This window comes from Asparagus officinalis, chromosome 2 (genome assembly GCF_001876935.1).
Source record: "Asparagus officinalis chromosome 2, Aspof.V1, whole genome shotgun sequence".
Lineage (NCBI taxonomy): Eukaryota > Viridiplantae > Streptophyta > Magnoliopsida > Asparagales > Asparagaceae > Asparagus > Asparagus officinalis.
Window position 1 is genome coordinate 31,946,749 of NC_033795.1, and position 11,952 is coordinate 31,958,700.

Sequence of the window (11,952 nt, forward strand, 5' to 3'; positions counted from 1 at the left end):
TAATGTAATCATAACTAGATTAGCACAAATAAGATAACTTGGATCTTTAACTCAAGGCGGTTAGACCTTAAATCAAAGAGCACCAAGCTCTGATACCAATTGTTAGACCCTAGAGGGGGGGTGATTAGGGTCTTATGCTAATCTAATCCGATTAAATGCCAATTAAAACTAATTAATACGTTATCCTAGCAAGTATGAAATACAACAAGATATATGAGCTAGGATAAGCAATATGAATAATGAAATATATCCTATATGATGAACTATATATGCAAGGATATATAAACACAATGGTAAACAATGTAAACAAGATAGTGGATGATATAGATAATGAGCTAATGACAATGGCGATATAAGATATGAACATAAATATGAATGAACGCCAAAGCACACTCAAACAAGCAATATGATCACGGAGTTCGGACCTTCCGTCCTACGTCTCCGCTCCCCACTCCCGGGGAGAAATCCACTAACACAATCCGGTTTGGAAGCCGGAACTTCTTCTACACACTCGGTTTTCTAGCTAACCGAAAACTCTACAACTCACACTCTTGCAATCACACTCTACACCCACTAAGTGTTGGACCTAGCCGTGTCTCCCTCAAGTGCTCGGTTACAACCTCTCCCTAGGCACGTCAACCGACGCCACTCCTCTTGGGACGATCCCCGACTCTCACCACACACTCCTCACTCGGTGTACAAGTGTATTACAAAGTGATTCTCACAATAAGCACAATATAACAAATGATTGTTCTCTCTAACAAGATGAGAACTCAATTAAGCTCACTCTCAATGTCACAAACCCACAACCCTAAATTATACTATGAATGTAAATACAATAAGCTCAATGGTTGTGTGTGTACAATGAGATAAATAAAATAATTAAACTCAATATAGAAATATAGCCTATGGAAATTTAGATCAAAACAATAAATAGCTAGAATTGAGTTTAAGGAAAACTTCTCTATAGATCAAGAGTGAGAGAGAGATGAGTTGAATGCCCAAACACCAAATGATGATCTCCTCTTTGCTCTTGTGAAATTTGCTTCACAAACTAAAACCCTTAATTGCTTAAAAGCTTTTTAAACCAAACTTAAACAAAACCTTAAACAAGTTTAAACCCTTGTTAAACTATTTTTTAAAATAATCTCTTGGAGAGCTTGAGAGTTGAAGACAATGGGTATTTATACCCTCTCACAACTCAGCCAAAAACTACCCAAGAAAAGGACAAAAAGACCCAGAGAAAATCGGCTCAGAAAAGAGCCGTTAGAAAGCAACGGTCACATAGTCGGTCGACCGGAAATATCGTCGGTCGACCGCGATGAAGATCCCAACCTGGGAATCGAGCAGAAACAGCGTCGGTCGACCGTACCGGTCGACCGGAGGAAATTTCGGTCGACCGACCAAAATTTCGGTCGACCGGATTACTGTAGCAATGCGCAGCTACTTTGTAAAATCAATTTAAAATAGTAAATGAACTCCAAAAATTATGAAATTTTGTGGGAATGTTCTAGACATGTAGATTAACATGTCAGAGAAAGAATTTCTGAAAAATCATTTCCCAGTTGAGAGAAATAAATGTTTGAACACAAAAATACAGTTTCTGAAAATCTGCTGTGATACACGATTTTGTAAAATCAAGTAGGCACAGTAAATCAACTCCAAAAATAGTAAAAACTGGAGAAAAGTTTCTAAACATGTATATAAACATGTCAGAGAAAGAATTTTTCAAATATCACTTCTCATTTGTAAAAACTCATCAGTTTTGTAAAACATGCACGAACATGTGCACGAACGAAAACGTGAATTTGTAAATTCCTTTAAACATAACAAATCAATTCCAAACTTGATGAAACTTTGAGAAATGTTTGCAAATGGTATTTTGAACATGTTACAAAAAGAATTTTCCAATTTGCATTTCCCAATTATGAAATCTCATTATTTTGCAAAAGTGTTCAAAACATAAAAACCCAAAACCATGCATGTATATATATAACTATATATATACATAGAAATCAAATACGTGTGTGTGTATGATATTGAGCTTAAGGTACTTAACACACATAATATAAAATCTAAATTAGATTACCCAAGCTTTATCTTGATCTTCATTGTAGCTCAACTTGGTACACATGCGGATGAAGCTTGAACTTGATCTTTAACTTGAATTGCATATTGCTTCACTCCACAATTCCGCCAACCTCCATTTGATATCGTCGTTATGGCGCAATCCATCCATCCTCCAACAATGTTGTTTGTCTATAATACATAGGAATGCACAAATACTAGACTAACAATATTAGTAGTAAATTGTTTGTAAATCATCATCAAAACAAGAAGGCCAACAGTTCGTTCAAGAAGAGGGCCTTGAAACTCCAGAATTGCATCTTAACGATCTTGACCCTGAAATTGTTGCTTCAGAGGTTGTGAACGATGAATGGATGAATGATGGTAGGGAATATAATTTGATAAATGATGATACTGAAGAAGAAGATGATCCAGAAGATGGTGATGAAGAACCAATCATTTCAAGTGATGATGAGGATAGTGATTAGTTTATATCATAAGTTTACTGTTATTTTTTTGATTTGTGCGGGATGTTTTAGTTTGACATAATTTGATAAATGTAGCTATAATTTTGATTTGTGCGGAATGTTTTAGATTAACATTAAGATGGGGATGCTTGAATTTAAAGTTCTGGTCGCTTGTTGGTTGTTTAAAATTTTTGATTTTACTATTCATGTCAGCCTCATATTTCTTAGTTTGGTGCCATGGATCATCGATCCGGTTTAAGTCTTGATTACTGAAAGGTGGTGGTATTTGATTGAGCAAGCGAACTTAATTAATATGTTCTGTTTTCTTTTGTAAGTTAGATTTTAATCTTATATCTGAAAGGTGGTGCTCGTCCATATGCTATTTTCTTGGTAAAACTGGATATGTTGATTGAAGTTTATACATCAAGATTTATGACAAACTATATTATTCGATGCTTATACTTGTTGACAATCCTTGTGAGAGATGACTTTCGCATTCATTTGTTGATATATGTTGTGTTTTTTATTGTTGGCCTTCTTGTTTTGATGATGTTTAACAAATAATTTATCACTAATGTTGTTTGTCTAGTATTTGTGTTTTCTTATTTATTATAGACAAACAACGAGTTGGAGGTTGGATGGATTAAGCCTACACGATCATATCCAATGGAGGTTGGCGGAATATCGGTGTGAGGCCTTGCAATTCAAAGTTAAAGATCAAGTTCAAGCTTCATCCGCATGTGTACCAAGTTGAGCTACAATGAAGATCAAGACCAAGCTTGGGTAATCTAGTTTAGATTTTATATTATGTGTGTTAAGTACTCTAAGCTCAATATCATATACACACACAATATTGGATTTTCTCACAAAAACAAGCTATTTTGAGAAAACTTTGTGATATTGTTTTATTGACCATATTTACTTTATATTCATGTATTATAATATTTATGAAGACATTTCATAAAGTTTCAATATGTGTTTAAACTCTTTTTGTCAAAAATATGTTCTTAACAAATTCATATTCATGCATGCTTTTACAAAATAATGAGTTTTCACAATTGAGAAATGAAAATTAAAAAATTATTTTTGTAACATGTTTGTTTTCATGTTTATAAATATTTTGCAAAGTTTCATCAAGTTTGGAATTGATTTGTTATGTTTAATGAAATTTACAAAATCATGTTTTTGTTCGTGCACATGTTCGTGCATGTTTTACAAAACAGATGAGTTTTCATAAATGGGAAGTGATATTTAATAAATTCTTTCTTTGACATGTTTATATACATGTTTAGAAACTTTTCTCAAAATTTTACTATTTTTGGAGTTGATCTACGGTCGACCGACAATAGATCCGTTAGACACTAACGGCTATTTTTCTGAGCTGTCTTCTGGGGTCTGTTTTGTCATTTTGTTTGGGGTTTTTGTTTAGATCTTGAGTGGGTATAAATACCCAATTGCTGATCTCTTTTCAAGTATCTAAGAAGTTTTTAAAATAAGTTTTAAACAAGGGTTTAAAGTGTGTTTAAGGGTTTGTTTTGTTTGTGAAGAAGTTTTCACAAGTGGAGGAGATCATCTTCTTGTTTGGGCTTCAATCTCCATCTCTCCATCTTGTTATTCAGAGAAGAATCTCTAAACTCATTTCTAGCTATTTATTATTTTGTTTATAATTTCTATATGCTAGATTTTAATTGAGTTTAGTTTTGTTGATTATATTATCTCATTGTTACACACACCCACTTGAGCTTATTGTATTTGCATACATAGTATATTAGGGTTGTGAGAGATTGTAACATTGAGTTGTGCTTAATTGTGTTCTCATCTATTGTAGAGAACAAATTTATATTTGTTACATTATGAGTGTTGTAAGGTTTTCGGTGAGCTAGAAACCGAGTGTGTGGTGAAGTTTTCGGTGAACTAGAAAACCGAGTGTGAGGAGTGAACGTTGTTCGGTGAGCGTTAAAAACCGACACTGTGAGGTGTAAACGTTATTCGGGTGAGCGTAGAAAACCTGGTTGTGATAGTGGATTTCTCCCCAGGAGTGGGGAGCGGAGACGTAGGACGGAAGGTCCGAACTCCGTGATCATATTGCTTGTTTGAGTTTGTCTTTGGCGTATTTGTTTTTGTATTTATCTTATATCGCCAATTGTGCATTACTTATTTATTTCATCCACTATCTTGTTTAGATTATTTACCCTTGTGTTGTTTATATATCCTTGCATATATCTCTATCATATAGGATATATCTCATTGTTCATATTGCTTATCCTAGCTTATATTCTTGTTGTATTTCATACTTGCTAGGATAACTTATTAATTAATTTTAATTAGCATTTAATCGGATTAGATTAGCATAAGACCCTAATCACCCCCCTCTAGGGTCTAACATTTATTGCAGTGAAGTTAGTAATATGACTTTGTTAATCTTGATCCGGTTAAAATTGAAGTTGTCATGGTGATGGTGGAGATGCAGTCTTCCATGCATTCAACATATCTCCGAGCTTGATCCAAGACATATATTGTGAGGTATATTTAAATTAAAACCTGCTCTAATTCTGACCATTAATGAGACAGTACTGCAACCAATATTGTATTGTTTATTCATATTGAGATACCCTCTAATATTGTATTGTTTATTCATATTGAGATACCCCCTGATAGACTGCCAACCTAAGAGCATTTTCACTTGGATCCGTACAAACTCTAGCAATAAAATCCCCGCTACATCATTCATAATCTTCAGCTGCGTCTTTTGGTTGATCAATTCAAACTCTAGCAGTAAAATCCCCGCTACATCATTCATGAACTAAAGCTTTGTTCAGTTTGCCGGTTGTGTTTATGGATAATAATCCAACGTCTTTTAAGGGTTGATAGTCATCACCCAATTATTGATAGGTTATTGAGATATCTTATTTTCATCTATTGAGGGTTCCATAGGATATTTGTAATGAAATCGTCTGTTATCTGAATGGGCTTTGTTTGTTGCTATAATTGCTATTTTTTGTTGGCATGCATTAAGATATTTTAGTATTTACACACGGATCGATATTTTTTAGTAATATTTCATCTGATAATTATGTGGAGTTTTGTCTTGAAATTAAGCACTAAACTTGTGCTCTCGGATTTATGGGCCCAGATGTTTACCATGTCATCTTCAACACCATTATGAATGTTTAGGATTTCAATGTATGATCAACCTATTAAATTCTTAATGCTCATGACCCATAGGATGAGCGAGCATTGCTTGTACAGCTTGTTTGATTATTGTCATAGTGATTTAGAATGTAAAATTCATAATTACAGTTGCAATCCAACCATAGCAATCCAACAGTTGCTATCATAGTTGCAGTTCATGAATTCTTATTCACATGCATGTCAATAGTTACAATACTTCTTAAATTTATTTTTTTAAACACTTATTTAAGAGAAGAACTAGTAGCTGAGGTGTGTTTGAGATGAGTAATATAAAAACGTGAGGTTACAAATGTGGACCGGCCTCTACATTACCTAGTCGCCTTCACTGACTATTCTTGTGTTGGTGAAATTACCAATTCTGTAGTGAGTATTTCTTCTTTGGAAGGAAGAGTTTACATCTGGCGAGTAGGAAAAGCTTGAGTTGTCATCTATGTTGTCATCGCTTTCTGAGAATGTAATGCTGGCACCTTGCTTGCCATTTACTTTGACTATGCTGTCCTCATCTACAATTGCGTCTGTATTGAATATATAAAAACTTGCATCTTTCTTATTGTAGAATTTGAAAGATGCATTCGGTGTCCGCCAAATAGACTTGTTCTGACCAACTATTTTCAGTTCGTTCCAGTTCTTGTAGAAAAACTGTGTCAAGAATATAAAGAGGATACTGGCTGAAACTATCCCAGTGTTAAGAAATAGTCCTGAGAAGCTATGAAACGTGAGGTTATTAGAGCTGACAGTGTTTCCTTCATTTAGACACACTTGCTCGCCAAACCACTTTTTCTCAATATTAACCATGATATCTTCCTCTGTGACATTTAGGATTCCTCTGTGACATTTAGACACACTTGTTAGATAAGTACCGTTAGAATGTTACATTCTTTTGCATTTTGACCATTCTAATTGTTTGATAATAAACAGAGAGAAGATGTACCGTAACAAAGCGCCTACCGTTCAGAGTTCTACTTCTGGTAAGTAGTGCATATTTCTCTTATAATTCATGGTTCATTCACTTGGTTGATTAGAATATTATTATCAATTTAACGTTTATAACAACAGGTAATGCACCAAGTAATCAATCACATGCAGAATTATTGAAAAAGAAATGTTCTCATGCAGCAACTAGTGATCTGCCATACGTGAATTCTGCAAGGAATGGATCCGGTTCTAATCCGAGTAAATATGCAATCTTCATTTTACTGCTACAATATTTAAGTACCATTAGTTTTTACTTATCTAACAAGTGTGTATGCTAATAGGTACAAAACGTACTCGTCTGCAAACTTCCAATTAAGCATGCCAAAATTCTGTAGCAGATGGACTAAATTCTAGTAGTACTGTTGTCTCCACAGAACGAACTACTACTGGTAAGTGGTGTTGAATTGAGCTGAATTCAGTTGAATTGAATTGAATTGAATTATTTTCCTCTAAAAGGTGTAGAGAAGCTGAATTGAATTTTATTTTCTTCAATTGCAAATTAGAAGGGTACACCTAAACTACAAACTCAAATAACAAGGATTAGAGTTAGTGCACGTCTTCAGCAACAAAGTGCTAATGATCAACCAGTGGTAAACACCATAGCTGAAGAGCAAGATGATAATGTGATGTCAGATATTAATCAGGAGCCTCCTCCAGGTATACAAAACATTATATACATATATTTTGAGAATTAAATATACGTATGTGTTATGTTCTTAATAAAAATTATGTCAAAGGTACAACCAAAAAGGTGCGAGGAAAGACAAGAGGAGTGAATGCGGATAAGGTGTTCTTCCAATTGAATTCTAAAATACCTATGACTCTGACTGAAGAAAATGGCAGACCTACGGGCCCTTATGCTGAGATGTTTGCAAATGAAATTGGTTACACAATTCGAAACTACGCCCCACTGAATGTGGAAAAATGGAAGAAGATTGAAGAAGCAGATGTGGAGAACTTGATCAAAAGAATGCAGGTTAGTGATGATTTGTTTTGCTAAAGGCATTATATTGGTTGCTTTGATTTGTTATATTTAGTTTAAGATGAAATTATGCATGTGCAGAATAAGTTTGAATTAGACATGTCGCTCCCTTGAGTCCAGAGATATGTAATTACAACATGTCAGACCGTATTGTGATGCTCGTTGTTTCCCTCTTTCAGGCAGCGAGTTCGGCACACGGAGAGCCGCAGGTTGATGGGACATTATCCGTTTAGCTACTTATCATATTTTATAGTTTTAGCAATTGAAGCTCCACTATATAGTTATGTTCATTGTTCAGATTTTAGAGTTGTATTTATTTTGTAGAGGTTGAGTATCTTAGTGAGATTTCATTTGACTCATTATGTTGAGATGTATTTCTGACTCATAGATATTTTTATTCTATTTTAGTTGGGCTCATTTATTGATATACTTCTGTGCATATCTAATTTTGTACTACTTCTATTATTTTCCTGTTTTGTACATTCACCTATTTGTTGTTTCCACTAGAGAGATAGTGATTGTGATGATGAAATATATCATAGCATGGTGTTTGGTGCTTGGCAGGTTTGACAATCCGGGTTTCACATTGGACTGCAGCCTTGTGTAAACCCTGGGGCGTCACATGTATATTGTAATTTTCGCTATAAGTTGAAGAAACATTTTGAGCAATTTTCAACAATTGAGGAGGCAATTGAAAACAAACATGAAGCTGTCAAGACTCATGAAGAATGGGAGTTTCTTTGCACTCATTTTTCTAGTAAAAAGTTTAAGGTACAATATCTTTTTTTTTATTTTTATCCACGCATTACATTATATATGGCATCTGGAAATATTACAGTTACTAAGAAAAAGCCATACCTGCACCTTTGCACACTCGGCAATCAACCAACCCAGTTTCTTTCTTCATCTTTCCATCACTACAGAACACACACTTTGTTCCACCTAATCAAAAGAACAGATGTAATTCAAGAAGGTACGTTGAAGAGTTTAATGTTATATTTTAGGAGAGAGTTCGATTAGACTTGAGACAATAGGAGGTGATGAATATAGAAAGACCTAGATGACCACATTCCCTTGCTTAGTAATCAAATTCAGTTCTATGCAAAAAGTAAGCATAATCTTGTATGGGTCGCTAAACTCATTGGTGCATACTACACTTTAGAGGAGTTTGATCGGTAAGACAATAGGAGGTGAGATACAGACCTAGATGACCCACATTACCTTGTTCAGTAATTCTATTTTAGTTCCACACAAAAAGTAGTAAGCATGATTTTGATGACTGGATAAACTGACAAGTGCAACGTTATAATTTGTAAGAGGAGTTAGTGTTGTGTTTTTAAGGTACAATATCTTTTTTTTATTTTTCTCCACGCATTACATTTTTTCTTTTTCATTTACATTTTTTATTTTTCATTTACTTGTTTCTAACTGTATGTCTTAATAATTTTAGATTCGCTCAGAGAAGAATGTTCTTAATAGGTCAAAGTTGACATATCACCACAAAGCTGGGTCAAAATCATTTATGTCATACCAAGAGCAAATTGAAAGACACTTTTTAGTTTTGCTTATAAATTTGTAACTTAATTGTGTACATATATATATGCTAAAAAGAAAATATGTTTGAATGCAATAGGCAGCACAGACTGGAGAGATGCAAGGTGCAATTGATCGTTTTGAAATAAAGTATAGAAGCACAAAAAAAGGATGTGACTTGGGAGCAAAGGAAAAATGGGTAAGTAATGTGTCAATGATGCATGCTTTTATAATATTTTAAGAATATAGGTGAAATTGATATTATTGTTCTAAAGAGGATTATATAAATTAGGTTGTAATTGAGAAGTTGAATATGATTGAACTGGATATATATTTTTTTCTTATAGGATCAAATGATAAAGATGCGAGCAGATACCACTGAACATGATGGAACTCGAATAATGACAGATGAGGAAATTTGTGCAAAAGTTCTCAAAGTCAAATCAGGCTACATTAAGGGTTGTGGTTTTGGCCCTAGACCACCACTATTAAGGTTCTCTCATTCTTCGATGAGTGAAATGTCTGAAAAGAATAAAGAGTTACAAGAACAGCTTCAAGAGACCCAACAACTTGTAGGAACTCAACAACAAAAGAACGATGCGCAAAATGATGTAATCCAAAGATTGGAGGAGCAAGCCTAAAAGTTTGAGGAGTTTATGGATAATTTTTCCAAGCAACATCCATCAACTTAGTATTAGTGAACTTAAACTTGGATAAATGTTTATTTGATCGTGTTGCATTTGTTATTGCTTTAGACTAGCATTGTTACTTATGGTGGAAACTTGTTTGCTTTATTTATTTTAATTGTTTTGATGTATTGTGGTGACAATTGATGATAATTATATATTTTGAGCGTTTTTCTCGTAATAGCATTATTATTGAGGAAATAAAATTTCCTCATTATAAGATTTCTCGCTATATATTTAGGCCGATGAAAGTAAATTTCCTCGAAATAGGTGTTTCCTAACAATAGGTTACATACTTACGTCGTCAAAAGAATATTTCCTCGCAATAGGTTACAGTACGTCGACAAAAACATATTTTCTCACTATAGTGATACAACCTATAACGGCAAAAGTAATTTTCCTCGCTATAGACCAATAACCTATATCGATAAATGTAAATTTCCTCATAATTGAATTTCTTTGGCGAGGAATATGGGGTACAACCTACAACAGTAAATTTAAATTTCCTCGTCTTTGAGTCCCTTTACTAAGGAATTTTTTCCACGAGAAAAAGATACATATAATGAAGAAAATTAATTTCCTCGTTAAAGATTTATCTTTGGTGAGGAACAGTTTCCTCACTGAAAGATACTTACAATGACGAAAATAGTTTTTTTATAACTTTTATTATATATAAATTAAATATTATTCACGTATCATTGGCGAGGAAACTGTAGTTTAGCGATGAAAAAGATATGAGATTAGGTGAGGAAAAATATCAAGGCTAAAGAGTAACAACGAGAAAAGAATATATTCATCGCAAAAAGGATTTCACGAGAAATTATAATATTCATCGTAGAAACTTTTCTTGACCACCCTACCGCGAGGAAATGGTGACCAAAGTTTTTTCCTCGCCAACACACTACGGCGAGGAAATCTTGACTTTCAACGACAAACTTGTTCCTCGCGGATTAGCTTTTCTGTTGTAGTGGAACCCTCTTTAGAGTTAGTTTTTATTTTTATTTTCTCCCTTTTATTTTTTTTGTTTTTATTTTCTAAGATGTAGAACTAATTCTTATAGGAATTCTAGAATTAATTGCATGAATCTAGTTTAATTTCTTTTATGAATAGTGAGTTATTCTTCTATGCTTAAAATGATTATGTTAATTAAGGATAATGAACTAGAAAACTAATTGGTAGGAGAAATTCTAGAATTACTATCTATTTGAAACTCTTTAAAATCATTTGCTGCTTTTTTTCCCCAGCAGGAAACCGTAAGGGGGGCTATTTTTACCAATATAACTACATATAATGAGTTTATTTGCAGTTAACCGATCAATTAATACTAGAGTACTTGTCTCGTTGAATTTTCTTAATTTATTATTATTTTTAATTTAATTTAATTTTTAACTAATACCTTTTCGTTTGAATGTCCTTAGTTAGGATACTTGGATTGAATTTCACTGGAGCCTCTATTCATTGTCAAATTTTCATCATTAAACTTAAAAAGGCCAACAAAAGAGGAAGAATTTATTTTGAGTGATAACAAGCCTGAGTTAATTATTGCTCATCCCTGGCGCGAGCCCTCTCGTGTCAACAATCCTGGACTTTTCCATGGGCTGATGAAAGAACATATTTTCACACTCCAACGCTGTCCGCTTGTGTGATTCCTGACGAAAGAACACACCGAAACAAGAAGATGTATGTGCTATTATATAAAAAAATAAAGTGGGCGTAATTCGAAATTTGGATGAATGGTGGAGGTAATCTCATTTTCTCCTATAAGTAAAAGGGCCAAAAGGTAATTTAACAAGAGGCGGCTTTTTTTCCCCTTGCTTTTTCGTTTTCTAGAATATTATGTATATCATACAAAAAAAATTACCTTTCTTTTCTTTCCTTTTTTTTGGTTTTCTAGAATGTTCTGTACACGTACCATACTCCATGAAGCCCATATATATAGTCACATATCCATTATAATTTAGATTCTAAAAGGAATATAAATAAAATTATAAGTTCCTTTTAGCAGAAGGTGTAATGTGTACAGGGAAAAAAAGGCAAAGAATATGAAAGT